Here is a 12,998-nt window from a genome sequence, read left to right as displayed (position 1 = left end):
AAACGTTTTAATCTTCATGCAAGTCTCTCCTCATCTGTTACATAAATAGATCATTCATCATATTATTGGGCCTTTGCAGCTTGACTGTTTGAGTGATCCGTTTCTCAAACAGCCCCCTCTCCCTGCAGCCCAATCAATCATTTTTCAATGAAGATGTCACAGCCCATTGTGTGGAGGGTTACCCCGAATGATTCCCAGAAGGTTTTCAGATGACAAAGTGAAAGCCGGAGCCATTTTGATCCAGTGGATGGTTTGAATAATTTGGCCAAAACACTGTTCCATTTTACTGCTGGCTTGTCAACAATTTTCACCTCAGTGGAGGTGGTAGCAGGTGCGGAAATCTCTAAGCATGCTTGCTATTAACTTTTCATTAGGCGCATTAAACTGCACGAGTCATCAACAAGTAGTTGCTGCTCGACATAATTGGTTTGTGGTTAATGTCTGTTTTGAAGCTGTAAGTGTCAGTGAGCTGCAAAAATCCCAGCGGGAGCCCTTTAAGACTTGAGATTTTCTCAGGAAGAAGCACTTTTTAAAGACAGACGGCCTTTAAAGACTGGCAGCCTAAACTGCACGGCAACAATTTCTTCCAGGCTGTGCATTGTTATCCCAGCCACTCATAATGATCCGTAATTCAATAACCAACCCACAGAATTGTATCATTAAATAACCAGCTGCAATGCAGTAATAAAGATTTCATTCCTCATCTTGTGTTCTTGCGCGTGCACATCTCACCTTTCCACTCTTCTTTCTCTTTCCTCTGCTGCAGCCTCCACCAAGGAGTTGATGCGGAGACCTGTGACAGCTGGAGCCAGAGACATAACCTTCGAACACAAATGTTTTCACCAAACACACTTCAGGGAAAGTGCAGGGCTGTGCAGAAAGGTGGTAGCTTATTTCTTTGTTTTGTTTCTAAGGAGCAGGGCTTTTTTGGGTGTTTTGAGTTGGCTTCTTCCTGACAATTTTCAGTAGAATCCATTGTTGTTTAAGCCACACATCTCACTGGCTTGTAAAAACATACATATTTTATCAACCTCTAAATCTAAACCATTTTGAAAACTGCACAAAGTTGTGTTCATCTCTTGGAAGCGCAGTATAAACCAACTATTGTCTGGTTTACAGCTGTGTCGTCTTCTAATGACATGCAAATATCTAAATTTGTGACACAAAGGGATGAAAGATTTATCAGTTACTGGGTTAATAATGATGTACTTCTGACCTTTTAAAAGAAGGATAGTTTGCTTGAGGTTAATTTAGGATCAAATCAGTAAAACACCTAATTAATAAACTTGGTCATTTGCATTTTAATTGAAAAGTTGTATCTCATATCGACATGTCACCAATATGTCTTATGCATGGTCGCTTATTGCATCAGTATGACTGATTTATGCAACAAGTGGCACTTATTGTCAATCTGATCTGCTTTTTTAACATATACAGTAAATGTATCCACCAAAATGACCAATATCTAAAATATGAGCTCATGAGTTGACTTTTTAAGCCTTTTTACATTTTTCTGATTCTCTTTTTATAAATTTTTCTGTTCCATTTTCTCCCAAATATCCATTGAACTTGGTAAAATATGATGAACATCGCACACATTTATCTCAAATCTTGTAGATTTCATGGCCTGTATCATCAGCTGCAGTCTTTGTGGTCCGCATCTAAAGCTCCACTCTCACTGCAGTGGGATTAATGAGATGTAATCTTTTACCTCATTGCCAATGCTTTATCTCATGAGGTCATTCGTTGGTGCGTCAGCTCTCCTCCACCTCCCCACCCTCACCGTACCTATGTTGCAAAATTAAACTTGAATTAGATCATTAGCATACAAAGCAGGAAACCTACTGCCGCGGAGTCATACATATTTATCCGGATGTGCCTGACTTGTGCATGCACACCATCATACTGTAACCCCCTTTGCATGCAAACCTCTTGCACAGGAGACAAGCGAGCACAGACTATAAAATGGATATTAATTAGAGTAGGTTGGTTTTAAGAAGCATAAATTTAACTGTGAATAAATACAAGGTTTTCATCCAAACAAGCTTTTTGAAACATGGCAGGTTTGACTGGAAAATGTGAGCTTTTGGAACCAGAGCAGATGGATTTTGATTAGGATCGTTTGGGCAGGTTGAGTTCAACGCATCAAATATTGCTTACACACAGAGGAAACGCGAAATGCCTGCAGTCCAAACTCATCTGCTGCACATTAACAAACAGAAAAAGACAAACAGGGAACACAGCCTTCTGAATAATCATGCATTGCCTCATGAATGATCCTTTTCTCTCTCTTTTCCCCTCTGTCCTTTCCACTAGAAATTAACTTTCTCCTTAACCACTCTCTCTGCTTCCTGGGGATCACTTTCCAGCCTTCTTCTTCCTTCCAGCTGGGAGAACAACTCCCTCCTTTAGCAGCTATGTGGACTCCTCCATTAGTATTCCTTCTTCCTTCCCACTTTTCCCTCCCTCCTGTGAGATTGCTGTTGTGTCTTATGGCTTTTTATTCCTACGTGATGGTAGATGGGTTCATGTAGGAGTAGAAGCCACTAAACACGCGGTGAGTGCTCGACATGCTGGCCAACACATGCAGAGAGTTTCCTGTGGATATGACAGCTGCCATGTTCACATCAATGTCCTGCCCATTATCCCGAAAGCACACAGGGTTTAAATATAGTTCAGGGACCTCACTGAAGAGCGGGGCTGTTTTTAGCCTGGAGTAACAATTTGGTTCAAATTGGAGTGAAAACTATAGATTTAAATTATTTTGGGAAAAATCCACAGAAACTTTCAGCTGAAAAATCAATCCTCAGTGCAGAATTGTCTTAACCGACCTACTTTCCCCAGCTGCATGCTGGCTGCTTGTGTCTCCAATTCAATATTAATTTCTTCACTTCTCTGCCCTGCAGTCCTTGATCAGAACTGCAGCTTGAAAGATCTCAAAACCACTTTCGAAATAAAATGACTCTCTCAGGTAGGTCACTCAATAATGTCTGAATATATTTGCCTTTTCCCTGTTAAGTTGCGCAGAAAAGGTTCATATCCCTCTTTAACAGCACTAAAAGGTTTTCAGACTGTAGCGCGGCGTATTAGTCAATACTATAAGTTCTGCAGGCGAAAGCAGGCGTCCATCAGACACTTTTCCATCATTTACTAGGTATTTATTGGTTTCTAAGGTCCTTCTGAGTAGTAACTTGTCAAGTACTTTTCTTGAATTTACCAGGTATTATCATATCCTGGAACCTAATTATAGTTTCAAAAATGTTGTCCAAAGATACTTGGTTGGTCCCAGAAAGTTATCTCTAAATTCTGGGAAGGTAAAAGATAACTTTTATTGACGTTGCAGGAATATACCATGAAGTTTGTGGAAAGTAACGAGTTCTGCAAAAGAACATCCTGTTATGTAGAGCCACCAAATTATAAAAATATTATTTCAAACTTTTTTTGCTCATCTATAAAGTACAGATTCCATACCCTTGTAGTTTTAGAGCTCTTGCATCTCTGATTGCACCCTCACTGAATGTACTTTTGAACCGAATCTTTTTTTGTAACTGTCTCAAACCTGAGTGATTGATAGCTTGTAAAATCACAATTTAAATGTAATGTAGAAAAGTAGTTACACTGACCCTGCCTCAAACATGTAATGTCATATTACAGTGTTCTTTGACTGAAATGCTTGTACCTTTGATGACAACACAGATGAAACAAAAGATCTTTTTTAAAAAGCAGACGTTGAACAAGGAGTTCCTTGAAAAAGCCGGAGCCTGAAGAGACCAGCAGGAGACCAGCTCGGTCTGTTTTGTTAGACCTGAAGGGGTCGCAGTCTAAAGTGCCAGATTTTGTTGTATTTCACAGTAAATTTCTAAGCGGTTTAGACATTTCACTCAAAATAGAAGGAGATGGTAACCTTAAAGCACCAGATTTTGAATGTTTTCCAACCAGCTTTCCTGATAAGTTTCTCAATCCCTTTAAAACTTCAAGGCAGGAAACTTTAAATCAACTCGGAGCAACCCCCTTCATTTTCCTCCTAAATTATGTACAAATTCTGGCGCCCACATAATGGCGCCGCAGTAACTTTCGCCTGGGCTGAACTTGGTGTCAACTAATTAAGCAAGAAACTCAAATTATCCTGCTGCTGGGTTCATTCGTGTGCTGCAGGGTTTGGGTTTAAATGTCAACTCCCTGTTTGTGTTCGCTGCGAAATACGCTGCCAGCCTGCGTTCCTTGCACACAAGCTGAATAAAGTCTAAACAGGCTGAAGCCAAGAGCTGAATTATTAATCCCTGGATATTACAAGAAGCTGACACATGTTTGCAATTGTGGGACATCACTTCTTCGCTCATTTGAGATGCATAATAATTTGAGATGAAAACGAGATAAGTTCTGCCGAAGTTTAATGATTTATTTTCAAGCTGTAAGATGTTGTGATCTAAAATTCAGAGAGGAAGCTTGACAAGTTTCTGTTGCCTGCATTATCTGTTTAATTTATTTTTCAGGTTCCACTCCCACGTAGGGTTTTTTTTCCCCCCGCTTTATTGAGTCGTGAGGTGGTCTGAGAGAATATTTGAACAGAAGGAAGACATTAAAGAAGGCAGAGGAAGGCTTCGATTTTTAACCCTGTGGGGTTCCATGGGAATCTAAAGGTGGGAATCAACAGTGATGAAGTCTATGGGAAAGAACCTGCATTATTTACAGCAGCACAGGCTCATAAAGGGGAAGCGGTGTTTGAATAGATCGCTCCTGTCTTTTCGTCTTGCTCAAGGGTTCGCTTCTCGGTTATGATCCAACCAGACTGCAAACCTCACATTCAAATGTCAAAATAATAAGACAGGCAGCATTTGGGCTCATTTTAATGTTGACAGCTGTTCATTTTTTTTTCCAAATTACGGCTTTCATGACTCTGTGACTCATGATCAGATTCTGCAAGGTCGCCGATTCCTCAAGTTCAGGTGGAAATCATTAACTCTGGTGTAATGGGATTTTCCTCTGACAGATGCAATAATGCGGTGTGTTTGTGTACAGTAGGTTTAATGTACAAGTGTTGTTCTACTTTATCTCCACCCTGCTTCAGGCTCTGCTTTGATTTTTCTGTAATAAATAATGCTCTTTTGTCTTCTGTGCCGCATTTGTTCCCAGTTGTAATCTCTCTACTGCTCAATAAATTATGAATAATGCCAGTTCAACCTGCTGTATATCTCTTTTTTTCATTTGTCAGATGGTATATTTTTGTCCCTTTTTTTCTAAAAAAAAAAAAAAAAAAAAAAGCATGCACAGGCATCACAAACTTTTTTGGTGAGCAGTTTAACTCAAATCTCACTGCAATACCAGAAGCAATCTGTTTTATGTGCACAGAATGTGAGCAGGAACGCAGCAACACAAAGAATATTAATAGTGTTCTTGCACATTTAGCTATTTCAATCTTACATGTAGGTACCAATAAAAATCTTTCACCATCTTCCTGATTATTTGGATGCAAAAATCAACTAAGTGAATACTTTTGCTCCAAGTCTTTTGGGACAACCAGGCTTGTATATTCAGAGACTAATATTCTTGTTTGTCTTTGCAAAATGACTCAATCTCCATCAAATTGGAAAGAGTGCATCTGTGAAAGGAGTTGAGGTTTGAATTAGCATCCTTATAAGAAGCATTTGTTTTGATCTGAACCTTTCTAATGGGTTTTTGTCCTGCTGAAAGATGACCCCGCCCAATCCTCAAGCCTTTGCAGCCATTAATGGGTTTTCTTCCAGGATTCCTCTGCATTTAGCTTCATTCCTTCTGAAACATATAATCTCCACAGCATAAGGAGAAACACCATATTTTGAAACAGAACTGTCCTCTGCCATAGGAAGATGTGCAGAACTCGTTTTTCTGCCGAAACGTTTGCACGATGACTAAAATATTCATTTTAAGTATCTGACCAGATTAAATTGAGTTTGCCAGCTGTTCTGCATGGTAGACGTCTTACAAAACACACCCAAAGCACTTTCCTATTCACCGAGTTGCACTCTCATTTATTAGACTCAAACACTGACATACAAAATAGGAGGCGACTTGTGGTCGTGTGCCTTACCAAAGGTCATGGGTCAACCCTCAGGACTTAAGCCCACAACTGATTGCAAGATGACTTTTCTTCCCACTGAGCCTCAGCCATCCAGTGTGGTATGTGGCAAACCTTGAACGACACGATTTTTAACAATGCTTTCTTCATCTGTTAACGCCAGGATTGTAAAGATTTAAACTGGTGAATACTGAGAGTGCAACAATAGTACAGAGCCTGTCGCACCATGAAGCCTCCATGTGATACAATCTTGAAGGTAACTTTTGTCACACTGTACAATAAGACTCAACATGCCATTGCTGCTGAACTATATCAGAAAGGCCCGACGGACATCGGTCCAACAATCGAAAGAGAGCCAGTTAAAGAAGTGATCACACTGAAATGGAAAAAAGAGGAGGGAGAAGAGACATCTGTGGAAGAGCTAATAACTTTGAAATGGAAGATAATAATCAGAAATCTGTCTCAGCAGCAGTCACCCTACATGACTTTTCATTAAAATTTCAAGCTCTGCTTGATATTTGTTCTAGACTGATTTGGTGAGAAGAATAATCTCATAAGAAAGATCTAACGATTCATTTGCAAACGATTTTGACAAGGAAAGCTAATCATCACAGCTTTGTGGAACTATTATTCTGGTTTAATAGTTGTCCTCTCATCATAATCTCCACCCTGAGCTGTCGATCTCTGCAGCTCACCCAGAGCTTCTTTAAATATCTTCCCTGATTAAAACTACTTGCCTGATTGTTGGGTTTTATTGGATGTTTATGCAGAGATATCAGAAGGAGGCTGAATACAAACACATGCCTGATGTTTAAGACGTTCACTTGTAATTGTGAAAAAGTGAAATTGCTCAGGATGCATTTGAAAAGGAACTGTTGATTGTGTAACTTTAGCTTCTTTGTCTCTTAGTGTTTCCAGTCTTGCATTTAACTTTTGCCTTTAGTTCAGAGAATAAACTGAATGAAGCTCTTCCTCTAAAGCTTGTAGTAAAGCTGTGGAGTAGCTTGATATTAAAATACTATTCAATGTATTAATCATTAAAGCTAAACTTTTATTTGCAGAATTTGACTAGAACGCTTTTACGTCAAATCACATCAGATGTATATTTCAAGAGATGTAACTAAAGAAATGTATTTTTAAAGTTTATTTAATCTTTTTTATTTATCTGATCTTCGGGAGTTTCATTTTTGTAGGGAAATCTGTGAAATTCTGAAAAGCCGCTTAATTATGTAGACTCATCCTTCACATCAGTTCCACATCACAGGACACATCTGTGTCAATATTTGACAGACTTTGTCTTTTAATTACATATTCCCTTTTGTGCACTCTCCCAAATTTCAGGCATTATCTCATTACCGCTTGCGTGCCAACAAACCTCTTTGGACTTCCTCTAATTGGAATGAGGAGCGCTGCCAGTGTTTATAGAGGAGAGGAGAGGCACGTCGCTGGAAATTTGTGAGCGGAGAAGACGCAAAAAGTGTAAGGGCAGCCTGTGGATTTCCTCTGATTTCATCAGTATAAAAAAAGAAGACGTGTGAGGCGATCCCCAAGACAACAGGCAGCTGGTGTAGGCGAGCTTCACAGTCCAAACTCTCAGAGAAGCAAGTGAAAGAGTCTCATGAAGGCTCTGCAAATCATCCCCGGCTTTAGAGTTAACTCCATCTTTCAGCTTGACTGCCGTGAGTCATCTGTGCAACGTCACAGGGTGCTGCAAGCATGGCGCCTTTATTTTGTAATGCACTCATGGAATTACATGTAGCAATATTCAATTCAAATCGTTGCATTTAGACATCATTTGCCTAATGGTGTCCACTTGAAAGTATTTTGATCGCATCAGAAACATCCAGCTGCTCACCAGGTGGGTCAGGGAGCAAAACGGAAAGCAGAGAGAAATTATAAAACGATATCCAGAGCATCGTTCAGTCCATCGGCTGGAAATCTACCAAAACATGGCCGCCTATGTAATCTTACAGGGTGGAAAAAGAAGCCACCAAAAGGTTTGTAGTAAATCTGGTGGAGCTGAATCAGGTAGTGGTTAATAGGTCTGTAATCTTTGGCTGTGTTTTGTTTGGAAAAACTTTAGTTTCAGTCTTTATCTTTCTTTCTCCTTCCCAAAACTTCAAGAATATCAAGGAGTGTCAGTATTTGTGCACTAAGTTAAACTAACCCTCGTTGTAAGAGAAAGCCATACGATCTGCTGTCAGGTTGAATATTTTTGCAAGATAAGTTTTTATGGTTTATTTTTGGTGCAACAAGTGTTTTCAAGTCATATCTGTAAAGTCAGGCTCATCTGGACTCCAGTAACTGTGGTGCACAGTTAACGCTTTCTTTAAACTCTTGAGCTTCTTTGATCTGAGTTGGTAGATTATCACTTCATAGATCATTTCATTGGACACGATGCATGTCTGCTGGAGAAGTCCAATTCAAAGAGGGGGTGGGGGAAAGGAAGGGCAGAATCAGCTGGAGTTCTTGTTTTGCAGCCTCCAATTTACAAAAGTTGTGCCTTTTAAAGGTCTACATGACATTTTGGAAATGATCTTCTCACAGCGTGACCTGCCGAGATCTCATTGTGACAACGACGTGCTGAGTTCCACAGATTCCCCCCCTACACACACACACACACACACACACACACACACACACACACACACACACACACACACACACACCCGACATCTCGCTGGAGCCCATCACGATGAGACGACCACTGTTTGAGTCCACTTAATGAGAGTGTAGAGTCAGCTCTCTGGCTGCAATTACAGTGTTTAGGACTCTTTAATGATATGTTAATGGCTTGGCTGTATTACCTCTCAGCTGCCCAAACAACATTAAATACCCCGCGGCTGATTAATCCTGCCTTCACAAAAACATCCAATTAGAAGGAAAATGTTGAAATCTAGATCTGCCAGCAAGTTTTTGGGGGGCCAAAAAGTACACAAGCGCAAACTGAAGCGTGACGAGATTTACTCAAGAAAATAAATAAATACAATTAGAGACGGCAAATGAAGTTTTTAAATGTACGTTTTAATATCTTAAACGTCCACTCAGGGATGCGATGCCAAAACACACCGCGTCATAAAGGTCAAATCAGTGGCCCCTTGGTTTTCTAATGCTCTGCCTACGCAGTTGCTGCTCACCGCACCGGCCGCGTCTGACCCAAAATCAGAGGAATTCTGTCCAAACATCTCAAACAACTTTAATTATGTAGTTTTTCTGTTGCTTATCTCCTGAATAAAAACCACAAGAAGGATCTTGACGCAGCGCTCTAGCCGAAGGAAGATGGTTTAGAAGATAGTTAAGAGCACCGTGTTTTAAACATTATCAGAAGGAAGATGGTCCAATGTGAGCCAGACCCTTTAATAAACACTGAAATTGCCTGTTAATTTAGCACCGACTCATGAACTTCAAATCCAATTCCATCTTTGATTTGCAGCAGAATTTGTTTTCCAACTTCACACTGTCCACATGACCACCCGCTTTGCATTGATTAGAAATGCAAATAAGCAACGGAAAATTGGAATCGGTGCAATTGAGGGGAAAAAGTAATCTGGCATCCTCCGGGGTGTGGTGGACTGGAGGATGAATAATGTTCAGAAAGATATTCAGGAAACGGAAAATGTTCTACAAACTCTGTTGAGCTGGGTGAATATTCACAACAGGGATATGTCGAATGTTGAGCCATATATTTCTTGATGTATGGTTCAAGGGATCATTGACGTGTGCACGGACGATAAGGACACCCATTGTGTGCACAAGATGAGCACATCGTGACGAACAAGAGGCGTTTCAGTTCAGTGGCATTGCATTCACCGAACTGGGAGCCACAAGAAGGTTAACTTATACGTTTTGAGTTTATGTTTAATGTCGTTACGCACCATTTGTCTCCTGATGAGGCGGCCGGTGCCAAGGCAGGCGTTTTGGTCGACCACCGTTTCAAACTGCTCATTACCCGGGTCATAGCCGTCAACAGCGCCCGACTCCCACTTTGATAATTATGAAAACGAATAAAGTCAGTGATTCTGCAGATGTTCTGCCATCCTCTCCCATGCGTTTCTCTCAATGTCTGCTTCCTTTACAGCTGTTTCTCATTAGTAAATCACCTTGCCTGCCTTCTATCCAGCAATCTCCCCCTTCTGTATATAAACCTCCATGTTTCTCCTGCTGCCTGTCAGATCCTCCTGGTAATTATCCTCCTATTTGGTCCAAACCACTCTCTTGTTTTTGTCTTTGGTTTTCCTGCTTTCCGATAAGTCAGCGTTTTGTTGCCAACTTTTATTTAAGTCCCATATCACCAACCTTTAGCAGATGGCATCTTTTTAAATAATTTTTATCTTTGTTGTACATTTAAATCACAAACACTGACCAAAGCACTCACAGATTAATAAGACAAACTAAAAGACACGAGTACTTAGTTTTATTATTGTTAAACAAACCCATAAAAAAGTTTAGCGTGGTAATCCACTAAGTCAATAAAAGAGGCTGCTAGGAAATATTGATTGAAAGCAACAAAGAACCCACACAATTAAACAGAAAGCCTAATCTCCGAAAAAGCCAGTGAGCGGATATTTGTTTAAGGTGAGATTTAAACACTGACAATAAGGGAGGAAGCTAAATGTCAAGGGGGAGGAAAGTTGAAGAAAGCTGAAAGCTCCCAAACCGAGTTGAAATGGTCTGTAGATTCCACAAGTATTATCTTGCTCTAATGAGAAGACAACACCACACATATTAATGCCGGTGTTGCATAGGTCTTTGCTTTCCTGATGTTTGGCAATGATTTACTGAAACTAAATCAATTTGTGGACAGAAAGACAAACTGTCTTTGAGGGCACTGAAAGTTTATTGTTATTTGAATGTCCATGGTTCTGCAAACACTGTAGCAATAGTAAGCTAGCCTTGTTATCACCCAAAAATTGGAGTGTGTCCCAAAAGTATCAATAGCCGTTGATCTTTTTCACATTTTTATCACAGTACAATCGCTCATATTTAATGTTTTCTTCTAATAAACTAATAAACCAAACACAAAATCTCACACAACTTTAATTTGGAAGAAAGAAGTTAGCAAATGCTAATCATCACCAAATGCAAAAGGCAGCGATTAGCCACCTTTCTTAGAAACCCCTAATTAAAATCCAGGTCAACTAATTGGGTCAGAAATAATTTTATTAGTGATTTCCACATGAAGTACCATTATTCAGGGATTTTGTTTCCTTTTATTTTGTGACTGACCTCCAAAATGAAAGGCATTAAATCCAAAAGCTATGATTTTGTCATTTGAATGAATCAAAGGTTCCATTTAAAATCAGGCTTGTGTTTCCCATTTTTAACCTGTCAGACCAGTACTTGTTGCGCTGCCGAAAATAACCATTTTCTGCAGCATAAAAGCCCTTTTCATGTTGTCAGGGCGGATGTGAGCTTTAAGCTCCGTCGTGTTTGCCTCTTATCAGGCCTCAGAAAGAGGTTGGAAAGGTGATTGGGGTAGTGGGGGGGGGGGGGGTGCTCATCCTCAGCAAAGGGGCGGCGGCCGCCTAAAGAATGTAGCATCCTTATCAAAGGCCCGGGTGCTGAGCCTCAGTTAAAAATAGAAACCGAGGGAGATTGGCATCGATTTCTGCAGGCGTTGACGGCCCGATTGACAGCAGCACCGCAGCATCGGGCTGTTGAGCCATCGAGGGAATCCGCCAGACAGCCTATGATGAGATGAGATGGGAAGATAACTTCTGACAAGCACCTCCACCCGCCACCCATTTCTAATCACCCCCGTCTCCACGTACACACAAACATCCACTCAAGGAGAGAAAAGTAATTACCGCCTGCACACACACACACACAGACACACACACACATATATACACGTTTGAGGCCCCCTGAGCAAGTAACGGGTCTTTGGCTGGCTGAGCATCCACCTGGCCTGTGTCTGCTGCCAAGTCAAAGCTCATGTGCTCACGCACATACAAAATACCTCTGGAAGTCCCTCCACAACAATCAGCCACCATCCTTAAGGGTTATCTCACTTAATTATCTTCCATCAGTGAATACTACCTAATGTCCACGAGGCGTCCTGGATGGGGATGTCAGTGACCTTTGTTTTATTGCTGTGACTGAACCACACAAAGTCATTGTTTTGGTTACACATTCACCTCTCAGTGTAATTCATCTCTCTGAGGTATTAGAAGCAATTCAGTCACACTAATGGACTGAGTGGCCTTTTTAGCAATACTTCAGAGATGATGAAATCCTTCCCTGAGATAACAACATTTACAAATGACTTGTTTGCCGTTTGCAGATTAGATCCTGATTATTGTTCAGTTGCAGCCTGATGCCAGTGGGCTTAGACCAGACTCAATGTAGACACATGTCGCAGCCGGCTGCGCCTCACTTCTAAACAGTTAATTTATTCAAAACAAATTTCATCTCAAGGCAGGTCCAACGCAGATTCGGTTAAACAGGATCCACGTTGCTCCAAATCTAATTAAAACCGAGCCAAGACTGCAGCGCAGTGTGATGCGATGCACTGTAATTTCAGAGAAATGCTCAGCGACAAAAGCAAGATAATGAGGACGAGAGACTGGAAATAAAAGGTCTTGTTAATGTAAGAATGTGAAATACTGTTAACATCTTAATGAAAAGATCTTAATGGATTTCGAGGGCATCGTTAATAAAAAATGGGGAACAGTTTTCCTTGCACATTGTAGAACAGAGAGGTGTATGTCTCCCTCTAGTGGCAGAAATATGACATGCTGTGCTTTAGAAACAGCACCTGGATAAATGTAAAAAAGAAACACAAAAGATGGACGCAGCGTTCATTATTTGTTAAAAAAATGGTCATAAATGTAATATATATATTTTCCTGTGCCTGCTTAAATCATTAACAGACAGCTTTTAATCATTATTCTGGTGGAGCTGCAGTGATTAACTGGCAGCAAATAACAAGAACCCAGTCTAA

The 12,998-nt window shown here is 40.5% G+C and overlaps 1 long non-coding RNA gene across 2 annotated transcripts in view; it reads left to right on the top strand.

The window, feature by feature from the left end:
- LOC129375640 (uncharacterized) overlaps positions 1 to 5,180 on the top strand; it is a 58,212-nt gene extending 53,032 nt beyond the window's left edge. For both annotated transcript variants that reach the window (XR_008607657.1, XR_008607656.1), the window contains exons 3-4: positions 767 to 882; positions 2,907 to 5,180. This is a non-coding gene — a long non-coding RNA (uncharacterized LOC129375640). The remainder of the gene's footprint in view (positions 1 to 766; positions 883 to 2,906) is intronic.
- Positions 5,181 to 12,998: the final 7,818 nt, after the last annotated feature.

Source organism: Poeciliopsis prolifica, unplaced genomic scaffold (genome assembly GCF_027474105.1).
Source record: "Poeciliopsis prolifica strain line A6 unplaced genomic scaffold, Auburn_PproV2 SCAFFOLD040, whole genome shotgun sequence".
NCBI classification, from domain to species: domain Eukaryota; kingdom Metazoa; phylum Chordata; class Actinopteri; order Cyprinodontiformes; family Poeciliidae; genus Poeciliopsis; species Poeciliopsis prolifica.
This window is presented reverse-complemented; position numbering and strand designations above follow the sequence as displayed.